General features: G+C 34.8%; 1 protein-coding gene across 1 annotated transcript in view; it reads left to right on the top strand.

Annotated features, from left to right (window-relative positions):
- Positions 1-12,886, top strand: part of CDH18 (cadherin 18) — a 1,032,515-nt gene that overhangs the window by 504,863 nt on the left and 514,766 nt on the right. The window lies entirely within an intron of this gene.

The raw sequence follows: 12,886 nt of genomic DNA, 5'->3' as shown, positions 1-12,886 counted from the left end.
AGTTTTGCTTTTGTTTTCCTTGACTGAGGACACATATCCAAAACAATATTGCTAAGACCAATGTCAAACTGTATACTACTTATATAATAGTTTTCTTCTAGAGTTGTATAGTTTTAGGTATTACATTTAAGTCTTTAATCTATTTTCAGTTTACTTTTGTGCTTGGAGTGAGAGGGTAGTCCAGTATGGTGTTGGGAAAATTGAACAACTACATGCAAAAGAATCATTTACTGAAGAGGCTGTCTTTTCTCCATTGTATATTGCCTCTTTGGTCATAGCTTGACCATATGTGTTGGTTCTTTCTGGGTTCTCTATTCTGTTCCAATGATCTATGTGTCTGGTTCTGTGCCAGTACCATAGTGTTTTGATTACTGTAGCTTTGTGGTATAGTTTGAAATCAGGGAGCATGATATCTCCAGCTCTGTCTCAATATTGTTTTTGTTATTCAGGGTCTTTTGTGTTTCCATAAACATTTTAAAACTATTTGTTGTAGTTCTGTGAAAAATGTCATTGGTATTTTGATGGGGATTGCATTGAATCTGTAGATTGCCTTAGGTAGTATGGTCATTTTAATAGTATTCTTCCAATCCATGAGTATGGTATACCTTTCCATCTGTTTGTGTGATCTTTCAGTTTCTTTCTTTCCATGTGTGTTATAGTTTTTTAAGTACAGATCACTTAACTCTTTAGATGTATTCCTAGATATTCTATTATTTTTGAGGCAATTGTAAATGGGATTGTTTTCCTAATTTCTCTTTCTGATTTTCCTTTAGAATTTAATGGAGTATTTCAAGTTAAAGATTTGGTTTTTTTCCTGATCACAGGAAATTTTTATTTATTTTATTTACCCTTCAAGTTTTTCTTTTTTCTTTTCTTTCTTTTTGATATACCACCTGTTCATTTTTATACTGATATGGTCTTTGTAGTTTTTGTAGTCACTTCTTTAGTGTGTTAAATTTCTCAGGCTTCTTCTGGGTGATCACTGTATTCTTTAATATGGCCATTCTGTTATCCAGCCCACTGTTTTTTTCCTTAATTTTTAAGTGTATTCCATCCCAAAGAGCTATCTATTCATTTTTAAGGTTACTACTTGTTCTATCCTAGATTTTCTTATTTCTGATTTTAGTTTCCCTCAAATGCTTCCTAATTCTTAAATAGTCTTTTCATATTTATAAAAAAAATAAAGTTGATTAATGTATAAAACATTAGGTTACTCTACAATTAAGTTATTCTTTCCTATCTACCTTTCCCTTCAGAGGGAGGGCTGACTGAAATAATTATGTGAGTGGAAGAAGATGGATATTTAGGCCTTCCTTTAGTTTTCACATATGTGAAGAAAACAGGACAGGTCAAAGATATGTTCAGTTGCCAAAATATGAGGATTTGATTCTGATGTGATAGTCACTCTGTCCTCTTTGTGAGAAACAGGAGGTACCTTAGGAGGCTGTCGTTGGAGTCCTGGTGAGAGAGGACCGTGGCTTGGCCTAGTGAAGATATTGAAAGGCAATCCAGCCAGATTTAGAACACATTATAGAGTTGTTGATGGATTAGAAGATTAAAAGTGCAAAATGAAGGACAATATCTAGCACATTGGATTGGGAGCAAAAGTAAAGTTGTTGACATTAAATAAGAGTAGACGTATCATTGTAATAGGAAAGATTACGAATATGAGTAGAATATGTTAGATGCAAGCAGTTTCGATTTTCTGACAGGAAGAAAATAGTTATTTTGTGTTTATTTCTGTTTTTAAATGGAATTGATATGAGGTCACTTATTGACAGAACAGGAAAAAAAAGTGTTGTAGAATAAAGAAGAGATAAGGTGTTTAGAAATGGTCATCATAGAATATTTTTAAAAAAAAGTTTGGAAATACAGTACAATTACTAGGAAAAGCCAATTGTCCATTTGAAATCCGTGTTTTAAATTTAAAGCCAGAACATTTTATAAAGTAGTGTGATATTCCTCCAGCAGATTAAAGCTGTAATAAAAAATTCTTATTTTCATCTTCTACCCACGACCCTCCAATACACACTCACACACTCAGACACACAAAGCCACATACTATTATTTATATATGTTGTAATTTTCATAAAAGTTTGCAGATTTACACAACTTCTGTAGTTTTGAGGCACCTTTTCAACTTCTTAAACGTCAAAAATAATTGTTTGAATCCTTGACAGTGGTGTTAATGCACATTCATCTTTCTTTCCACACCCTGATGTATAGATGTTAAAACTGATTTTGGACAAAATTAGTCATAACTATGTAGAAGCAACACCAATAATGTCATAAAATAATTAAGTTCATGATGACTTTGCAGGAAACAAACCCAAAAAGTGAATTGCTTCTTTTTGCTTGCATTCCTTTTCTGACTTTTTCTCTGTTTCACATACTCACTGTTGTGCTCTATAGGTTCTGTGATTGACAAACCAATCCCCTTTATCTCCAAGCTCTGATTTTTGTCCTCTGGAAATTTGAAATAGAGAAAATCTATATCTTCCCTGAACAGATTGTGGATGGCAGCAGATCCCTGCTTTAGTCCTGCCTTTCACTTTTCAGAGATGTGGGTAATCTCAGTAGCGCAAGATGTCAAAAAATGAACCCTACTGCTATCACCCCAAATCATACCCTGTTTCTCTTTTGTTACTTTTCTCTTCCTTGTTGCAGTCACTTTTAACTTAGTCACATTTAGGAAGATGCCATTTATATGCATAGCCTTTGGTAAAATCATAATAGTAACAGAGAGGTTGTGTCTATTTTTGTAACTAATTGAGTACATACTGTATTACCAGATACTGTAATAGGTAAATTACGCAAATTACCTCCTTCAATATCTGTAATCAGCACAACTTCTCCTCCAGAAATGTGTTATTTATTGTACCATCAAAAGATGTACTGAGAGCCAGTGCTTATCAATGTCAACACACTAAATAAGTGGCAACACCAGAATTTGACCCAAGTTGGTCTCTATCTAAGATCTAAGCATTTGTTTTTAAGTTTCCTTGGGAAAAAAAAAAAATAATGACAAGGATTTTACGGTAAGGAAGTCTAATATACAATACATTTAGTAGTTGATTAAATGGGGTCAATGCTGTTTTAATACAAAAATTGTATCATTGGATTCCTCTTAGGTGAGAGTAAAATTCAAAGCATAGTTGAAATGTACTAGAAAGATTTGGGGGACTTTAGAAAGGAGAAGTTCTGGCTTAAAGAATATGGTGAGAAAACCATCAGTGTCAGTAATGACTAGTTAGTAAGGATGGGCAAAACACGTGGTTAGGGACAATACGTATAAACCTGCCAACTATAATATATGAGTATTGGCTGCTTGAGGAATCTTTAGATAGGCAAAGAAGGGCAATGACAGTTCCTTTCTGGCAGTGACTTATGGCTACATTAATGTTTTAGTAGGACTGCAATATTCTGATAATAATCTCACAGTACCTATAGTTTAATGTGGCTACTCTAAGGGCCAAACACTGAGCAAAGCAATGAATTTAAAGCCTGAATTTTCACTGCTTTCCTGAGTCTGTCCCATAATTCTCACAGCCTATGGTGACCAAAAGCACTGGGCTTATACAATGCAAGAGCCCTACAGAGAAATTATTTCAGCATACCACACACAGTTGACTTGCAGTCAAAAAAGAAAAAAATAATAACGTAAAGCACCCTGAGATCCAGGTAAATGAAATCACTTTTGATCTAACCAATCTTCCTAGAGTCCGAAATTAACACTGGCAATATGAAATTTATTTTGGACACACTTTTCTAGACAATACTTCAGAGACACTGTTCTCTTTTTAGCTTGTTCTGTTCTTTATGGGGTCGATGGCCTCTATAAATGTTTGTTTGAGTTCAAAATAATCAGGCTTTCTGTGATGATGCAAGTTTTCTTTCAAGGTAGCAATATAAATAACCTTTAATATATAACAGCTACCTTTACTATTGTGCACTCAAACACATATACACCCACACATTCAGGGTAAGAGAAGATGATAGAGCTCACATTTCAATTTATTGCTTTCTATATACTCTCTAACTTATGATTAATTATACATGCATACTACTTGGAAATCGTTTTATAAACAACTCTGAATAAGCAAGAAAATGGTAAAGTATAACTAATCACACATTCCCAAATGAAGACCAAGCTTCTCATGCATTAAAATTAAAAAAAAAAAATTGCCAGTTTTGCATGCTGTAGACTATGCAAATCTCTACTGAGTTAATTTGATGTATTTTTAGTCAGAGATTTTTTCTGTAGTGACCACGCTATCATTGAGTTTCCAGTTTTTACACTGGCAGCCTTTGTGCACATGAGAGAAGTTTTGTTTACCAATAAGCAATATAAAATTCAATTTACTTCTGCTTTGATCTTTATGATTTCTCTCTTTTTACTAACTTGGAGTTTTGTTTTCTTTCTTATTTTAGTTCCTTTAGGTGTAAGGTTAGGTTGTTTATCTGAGAAATAATATTTTTAAATCATATCAATTTGAGATTTAGTTGTGTTTTTCTAATCATCTCTTCTGACTTCTGTTAAGTACAATTTCTCTCTTCTCTTCTGCTCTCCCATTCCTTCCTTCTCTCCTTCTCTCACCACCTAGGATGTCTTTATCGTTGATCCTGTAGAAACTTTTCTCTTGTCCTTCAGGGGCTGTAACAGCTTTTATTATTAGTGTATTATCTGTAGATGGCTCATAAAATTGTCTCTCACTCAAAACTATTTCCCAAGCTGCAGTTTCATGTTGCCAAGTGACTCTTATATAACTCCTCATGGTGGGTAGCTATGACCTCAACATCAGCATAATTCCAGTCTGAATCTATAATATTTCCAACCAGATATTATTTTCTTTCTTCTTCCTACTAATTACAGCATCATTTTCTTCAGGACTAAGCTTGAAAATTCTGATTCATTCCTAGCTGCATTATATTATAGTTAATTATTTCTCTAAATATCTATATATGTACCTTTCTCTTTTCTATTCTTATACCAAGTTAAAGGCATTAATTATATCTTTCTGGATTATAACTATAATTGTGCAAAATTAATTAATTATAACTATAATTGTGTAAAAGCTTTATCATCTTGCAGTTCAGCATGCAGAGTGGTAATTAACCACCATGTATTCAACCAATATATTTTGGTCACCTATTAAGTCTTAGAAAGCTTAGGCAAGTGTCCCTGCCAAACCAACTCCTTTCTTACATTGGGCACCTGCTCTGATCTGTCTGCTCCGACACTTAAAGTGCAAAAGCTGTCACCTGGAATGGAAGTTAAACACTCATGGTAACTGACAGTCATCCTACCGGCCTAAATAGCAAAAGTGTAGGCAAGAGATGATGGTGGATTATGGTAGACTATAAAGAGGAAGAACTTGAGATAGAGCTCAGTGGATGGTTTGAGAATTATTAATAAAGCAAGATGAGTTGAACTTGATCTACTCTATTGATGGTAGTGGTGAGGAAGGCTGCTTCATGCGCATGCAACTGCTGTAATCCCACAGGCTTCCGCATTCAGAAAGGCCCCGTGTTTGGTTAATGCTTGTCATGGCCATCTTGAAAATCTTAATGTTTAACAAATCCCCATATTTCCTAACACACCTCCATGTTTTCATTTTTCACCCTTCATCAGATTGTGCAGCTCATCATGGAGGTGAGGACAAACACCAAAGCTAATATCAGGATTTTGTTTGGACAACTGTGTGTGTGTGTGGTATTAAAAGTAATTTACCAGTTTAGTAATATATGAAAAACACTGTCCATATATAGCTTATAGAATCTATTGTGTTGCATTGCATTTTAGTGGTTTCTTTCTAGTGTTTTGGGGTTTTTTTTGTTTGTTTTGTTTTTTTTGCTTAAAGCCAGAGAATCTGCCTTACTACTTTGCAATCCATCAATGGAACTTATATCAGTACTTGCTATATGATACTCTGTATGTATTTTCTGAATAAATCTCTTCATGCACACATGTATACTTACATATTTACATTCATATATATACATATGTATATATGTATAATTATATATATGTATGTATACATCTATTATGTTCATAAATAAACACAAATTTTTAAACATATATAAATTTATAAGCATATACACACAAACCTTTTTCTGGCTAAATGTGAAAAGTATAGAAACTTGTGTTGAACTCAATTTTCTAAATGTCTTCTGATCATTAAAACAACTTAAGTCCATTATATCCTCAATTAGCAATAATATGCTAGGAGAATGGATATGGACAGAAAATTATGAGAAGAAAACAGGGAAGCAGTCAATAAACATTCTAGTAATTACATGAATAGAAATTAAAACAATGAGATAATAATTTTTAGCCATTGAATAAGCAAATTGAAAAAGAAATGTTCTCACTCAGAGTAGTGAGGAACCAATTAAACTTCTACTCTTCTCTAATGGTGCTGGGGAACAATAACATAATCATGTGTTTTAAGAAATATTCATAAGTTGTATTAGTTCTGCATCCAGGAGTCTATTCAAGTGCAGTAGTCAGAGATCCAGGAAAAGAAGCATTCATAGACGCATTATTTATAATATTCCAAACTTGGAAACAACATCAATGACAGGGAGAAGATTAAATAAAGTATTATCAATACATATATGCTTTGCAATATAACGTTGGTGTTTTATTGAAAATATTTAATAAGTGCTTTTAATTGCATAGAAAAAGCTGAAATATTAAAATTTAAAAGACAAGATATATGCATCAGTTTTCAAAGTGTCTCATATGGTGTTCTCAGGGAAAACATTGATAATAGTAAGTTTAAGAGTTAGTGAACTGAATTACTTTGCTGAACACCTGAAACTAACACAATACTGTAAGTCAACTATACTTCAATAAAGAAAAAGTTAGTGTATACCACCGTTCTGTCTGGGATGGTCACAAATATACATTAGCAAATTAAATATAGTTCTGAAAAGGTGAGAGATTTGGTTAACCAGAAGTTCTGATTAATTGAACATTAAATAACTCTTGTTTTTATAAATCGAGGTTATAGAATGATTTTTAAATATTTGTCTCTTTTCTGGCATTGTAAATATTATATACTGTGTGCAATATAATATTTCTTTGATAGTTAAGAATCTTACAATACTTCAGGGTCACTGAAATGTCAATTTTCATTATATAACACCAGAAAGGTAAATACAGATAGATATGGGAGGTTGCACTGAATGAGCAAATGTCCCCAGGACATCCCATGGAAGCTATATTTTTCTCTTTTAATTAAAAGCTCTTGGGTAAGAGTTTATTTGTGATTTGACTTTTTCTACTACAAAATGGAGTACAGAAATCAAACACAATTTATTTAATGAACACTTACTGAGCACTTACAGTTGAGATTCAACTAAACTTTATTCAAAGTCTTTTATATGCCAAGGACTGTACTAGACCCTTTTGTACGTGTAAAACCCTTTAAGTATTTGCAAAATCTCTGTGTAAAGTGAGGGTGATTTTGAAAATTATGAGTCAGCTAGTAAAGAGAGAGTACAACAGAATACAGAGAGTAAAACAAGCTGGTTAAGCAACTCTGTATTTAATGAGTTGTAGACAGATGGAGTAATCCTAGATCTTCCATCTCCAGTGTAGAGTTGTCTCCATTACACCCAGCTGCATTTGCATGTACCAGGTACTGGGTGTTCATTCCTAGCTAGCATTCAATTAGGAGACAAATATGTAAACATATAATGATAAAGGAAGCACATTTATATACAAGTTACTATATGTGCAGTTTTAAGTACATTATATGTTTTAAAATATTTAATCCTCCTTGGAAGCATAAGAGATAGGCAATATTATGGAATTTTTACTGAAGAAGAAACTTCAATTTAAGCATATAGAATTGTGTAGCTTCCCAAGTTTGTTTGGTTCCAGATTCTGTGTTCTTAACAACTATGCCATGTTGTCACTAACCATAACACAATTTGTTAAATAAGATATTGACGGACTTTTAAAAGTATTTTATGGCCTCAAAAAAGTGTAGAGTCAGTCAAACCTATTGGAGCAAGGTGCTTACTCAGAAAATGTGACCTTTGTTCTGACCCCTGGAAGATGGATAAGGTAGGGGCGAGATACAGGGGAAGAAAGGAGTGGAGGTTTTCCCAAGACTGAGGGAGAGAAAGGAGTTAGAGGTATTAGTTTTGTCAAATGAATGAATGTATCATGATGCAGCTTACAAAAATATGAATTAATTTAGAAGTATTGGAACTAGCTAAGTCTTCTTAAAATGCAATATACCAGGTACAGTCTCAATATTTTAGAGTTAAGACCCTCACTGCCCCCATGTCCATGCTTTGTTTTTATTAAGGACACTTGTGTACATTTACTTTTTTAAAATTTATTTTGTGTTAGTTTTAGGTATACAGCAAAGTGATTCAGTTATACATATACTCATTCTTTTTCAGATTCTTTTCCCATACAGGTTATTACACAGCATTAGGTAGAGTTCCCTGTGATATACAGTAGGTCCTTGTTGATTATCTATTTTTCATATATATAGTAGTGTACATATGTTAATCCCAAACTCCTAATTTACCCCTTCCACTTTTCCCCTTTGGTAATCATAAGTTTGTTTTTGAAGTTGATGACCATATCACACAATTGATTTATACGAAAATTACTGTCAGTAGAAATCTCTAAGTCTTATTTATAAGTTTTCATTCAAAGACTTGTCTCCACGGCCATATTTTTAATACACTCCTACTTTTGGACCCAGCTGTAGTGTTTCTTCTTTGTTAGATTTGAGATAACATTTAAGTTTTTCAGGACCTTAAATATTTTACCAGTTCTTCATCCAAATATACTGGCTTCCAGTATAAAATTCCTATGGACGACTTCAGTGTTCGTAGCATTAATAAAACCATGATCATGTTTGGAGTTAGAGCTCTGTGGCTTACTACCAGAAACTTTCCTCCAGGAGAGCACCTCCACCTTTTTAAATGTGAGAGAATGGGGCCTCAACCAGTTGCTACACCGAACAATTGTACTAAAATTCTCCATGTGGGCTCTAATGAAATCACGAGAGATGATGATGTCATATAGAAAGATCATATCATGTACATTTCCCCTAGTTCCTGCCTAGCTTGTCTGTCATAGAAAGCAATAGAATTATTTTGAAATGAGTTTCATATGAATGTGATACAGACTCAGGCAATCTCACTATTTTCTTTCCTTACTGGTCCACTCATCTCTTTAATAAATCACCTTGTAACTTGGCCTGGTTTCACATTTGGTGCAATAATGTCTAATTTGTAGACTCCATGTTCAATCTTGCCTTAAGTTGGGAAAATATTTGCTTATCTCTCATCTTACTGCACTATTTTATTTTTACCAAATCTTCAAAGTTTACCGACGTTATTTAAGATATTTAAAAAAAAAAAATCCTGGCATGTACTTTGTGTGATCTTTGTGCAAAAATTAATCACTTCAAAGTAGGGTCCACTAGTTAGTAAATTTTCACTTATATTTGGAACCCAGTGTCCTTATTCTATCATGTATAGTTCAAAAAGTATCTATTTTATGGAAATAAAATATATGTACTATAGAAGTTGAGGAGTTTTAATTTTCCCTTTGTCAGTTTGCAACACTGCCCCATTAGATCCAAACAAGTGCATTGCTGTTGTTTTTGTTTTTCATATTTTACATGCACTGAAGAAAACTTTAAAAAGGTGCATTTATTAATCTAATTATTATTATGAGTAAAGAAGGCACTACTTTTTAAAATCAATTACACCTATAGTTAACTTTGAAATAGTTTTTTATCTCTTTTTTATTTTCCTGCCTCAGTGTTTCCCCAGTATTCTGCAATTCGTAATCTGAGTGAGTAAAGGTTAACTTTATTAGGTCATTTTAAAAATATTCTTAGAGGTAATATTTTTTATCAGTGTAAATTTTCTTTTATTCTTTTAAGAAAAACATATAATCTGTGGTGTTTGTCACCCAAGCACATAAAATAAATAGCTGCAAAGGAAATCATGTACTGCTTCATGTTTTACCAGCTGTTTTTCTTTACACAAAAATCAGATCACTTTTTTTGTTATTATTGTAATTTCAATAATCATTTCAATTAAAACTCAATCATGGCACCATGTTTCTGTAGTTAATTGTTCCAAGTGCTGAATTATAATAACGGATATTTATACATTTCATTTATGTTCCTTCTTTATTTATGTTTGAAAACATTGCCTAGACTCCTGAGTTTCCAGGGTAAAACTGAGCATGAGATGACATCTAAAGAGACAATTTCCTGAGTCTGTCTCTCAGAGAACGATCACAGTCTAGCAGTACAATTTTATCTTTCCAGTTTCTATAGTCTGACCAGCATCAGTCTTGTGTTGGATGCTTCCCCATCACCAGCAAAAATGATTCTTACAACTCTCCGAAGGTAACATAAGTGGGAACTTGGGATCAGAAACGTCCATGCTTCAGTTTCAGAGATTAGCTCTGTAATAAATTCTGCTGACTGATGCATTGTCCAGTTTCTTGAAGTTATCTTTGACATAAGGAGAAAAAAAAGAACCTGCCTACAACCTGGCTTTCCTCAAGCAGCGTGTTCTGCATAGGTTCACTTACTTTCTCCTTTTTAACTTGAAAATAGAAGAGACAAACTAAGTGGCTGACAGGCTTGCTTTTCTAGGACTAGGGAAAGTTGGTGCGGTTTCAGAATAGTAAACTTCAGAAGCCATTTAAATCCATTGTATGTTGCTTCACTGGGTTTGTGGAGAATATGAAGCCCTTAATCTGAGGGCAGTCTACTAGATATAAATCCTCCGTTGGTGCAGGGGTTCTTTTCCTAGAAATAGATTGCATTGTTTGGTGACCTGACAAATTCTTCTGCATGTCATCCCACTAAGGAGCAAGTGCCTGTTGACTTCCATTATGACTGTCCACTCAGTGTGCTTGTTACGGTCTTATCCAGGGAGAACCATCAAGAAAGACTAGCAAAAACACATTGTATTCAAGTGTGTCCCTAGGATGCTCAGTGCTGGTGTCTCAGCAAAAGCTTTTGTAGCAAACTGACAAACATTTTATTGCATCCAACTAGAGTCAGCCAAATAAAAGAGTTAGGCTTCTCTAGAGAATGTCATCATGTGAAAATTTTAAATTAAACTACATGACCCCTTTTAGACCAAAAGTTCCTCTTTCTATCGCCTTTAGCTTTCATAACTGTTCCTTTCTTTGTGCTCCCAGGGCTTCATCAAAACAGGAAGATTTGAAATGTGTGCTTTTCAATAACCACAAATGAATATGATTTTATGTCTGGGTACTATGCAAGGGAAAACTCATTTGAATCAGAAACTGCATGAGAGAGAATGTACAAAACATAATACAACATTGGCTTGTTATTTCTGATGTTATTGTTTCCATGCTACTTTTCCCTGAGATTTTAGATTTTTGGAGATTTCCAAATTCTAATTGACTCCTAACATCTTCCTGAGGAGTAACAACGCACTTAAATGTGCAATTCCTTCACAATTAGAAAGCATCCGATCCATCAGCTGCTTTTGGTGTTTCCGTTGGTTTGTTTAATCATACACAAAGCAAATTAAATCTGTCCACATTTCACATCAGTCAAGCCATAATAAAGGTAGTCAAATATAACTCTAGTTGATTCAAAACATCCTTTCTTTAAAATTGCATAGATTTTCATTTAATCTGTACAGAGAGGCTCTGAAGTGAGAATTAGTATCTATATTTTAAAGAGAAGCCTCCTTAGAATCAGAGAATGGAAGCAGCTTACACAGGTTCTGATATAGAGGAAAGTCTGAGACAGAATTTGAATCCATGTCTTTTGGCCTTTAGAGGGCCTTTTCCCTCTATCACACTAGCTTGTGAGCATTTATAGTATCAACTAACCAGAGCAAGTTATCCTGTTCTCTTTGAGGTTGGAATGACGGAGGGTCTTGTATAATTCTTAATATATCTGCCAAGTGATCCTTGGAATAGCCATCCAATTTAGATAAACTCCTACACTTATTTACTACACTACTTTAAATGGGGATGCTTGATGTTCTTAATGAGTGAGTGTGGGTGATTTTGTGTTGGAAGAAAGAGCTGAAGTCATTTCACATCAATTGTGAACATAGCCAATCAGGCCTGAAATCCTTGTTATCAAAAGCTATGTACCTTATAAATCATTTAAATGTAGTCCGGAGTAAGAAGAGATTAGAAGTTGTGTGTGTGTGTGTGTGTGTGTGTGTGTGTGTGTGTGTGTGTGTGTTTTCCTGGTACAAGCAAAGGGGGTAGGAAAGGCATTGCGGTTTCTATTCATCTTCACGAACATATGCTGACCTCCACGGGAAAGGTCTGTCTCATATAAACCCTCCGTGCCTTGAGTACTTTGGGGGAAGGCATTAAAGAGCATCCCTCAAGCTAAATCTCACGGCTATCACCAGACTATGGATCACTGATGAATGAGCCAGCAGTTGAATGTTTAGCAGGCTGTGACGACTTTGCACGGAAATAGGAAAATTTATTATCAGCCTGCCACATCAGTGCCTGCCCTGCCTGCTTTTCCTCTCGTTCCCTCCCGATGTCGACTCCCGCCCCAACTGACAGTCAAACCCCTTCTGGCCCCCCGTTTCCCCTCCCCCGCGGAGAACTGAGGGTCTAAACTGTCACGGAGTCCTGGCCGTCATTTTTCAAGAGCAGTGATACTAAAGATGAGGCCGCCGGTCCAGGGTTTTTGAATATTTTAACTATTTCATTAATGGTATTTTTTTCCCCACGACCTTGCTGTGAGGGGGCTAAAGGGTGTCCGTCCCGTTCTGTGTGCCGTGGAATTTCTGCAGCCCCCAAAGTATGTAAAATGGGGGCGGGGGGGGGGGAGGAGACAGAGGGAAAGGCAGCGGACGGACGGGAGAGCCGGGG

This window comes from Pseudorca crassidens, chromosome 3, assembly GCF_039906515.1.
Source record: "Pseudorca crassidens isolate mPseCra1 chromosome 3, mPseCra1.hap1, whole genome shotgun sequence".
NCBI classification, from domain to species: domain Eukaryota; kingdom Metazoa; phylum Chordata; class Mammalia; order Artiodactyla; family Delphinidae; genus Pseudorca; species Pseudorca crassidens.
This window is presented reverse-complemented; position numbering and strand designations above follow the sequence as displayed.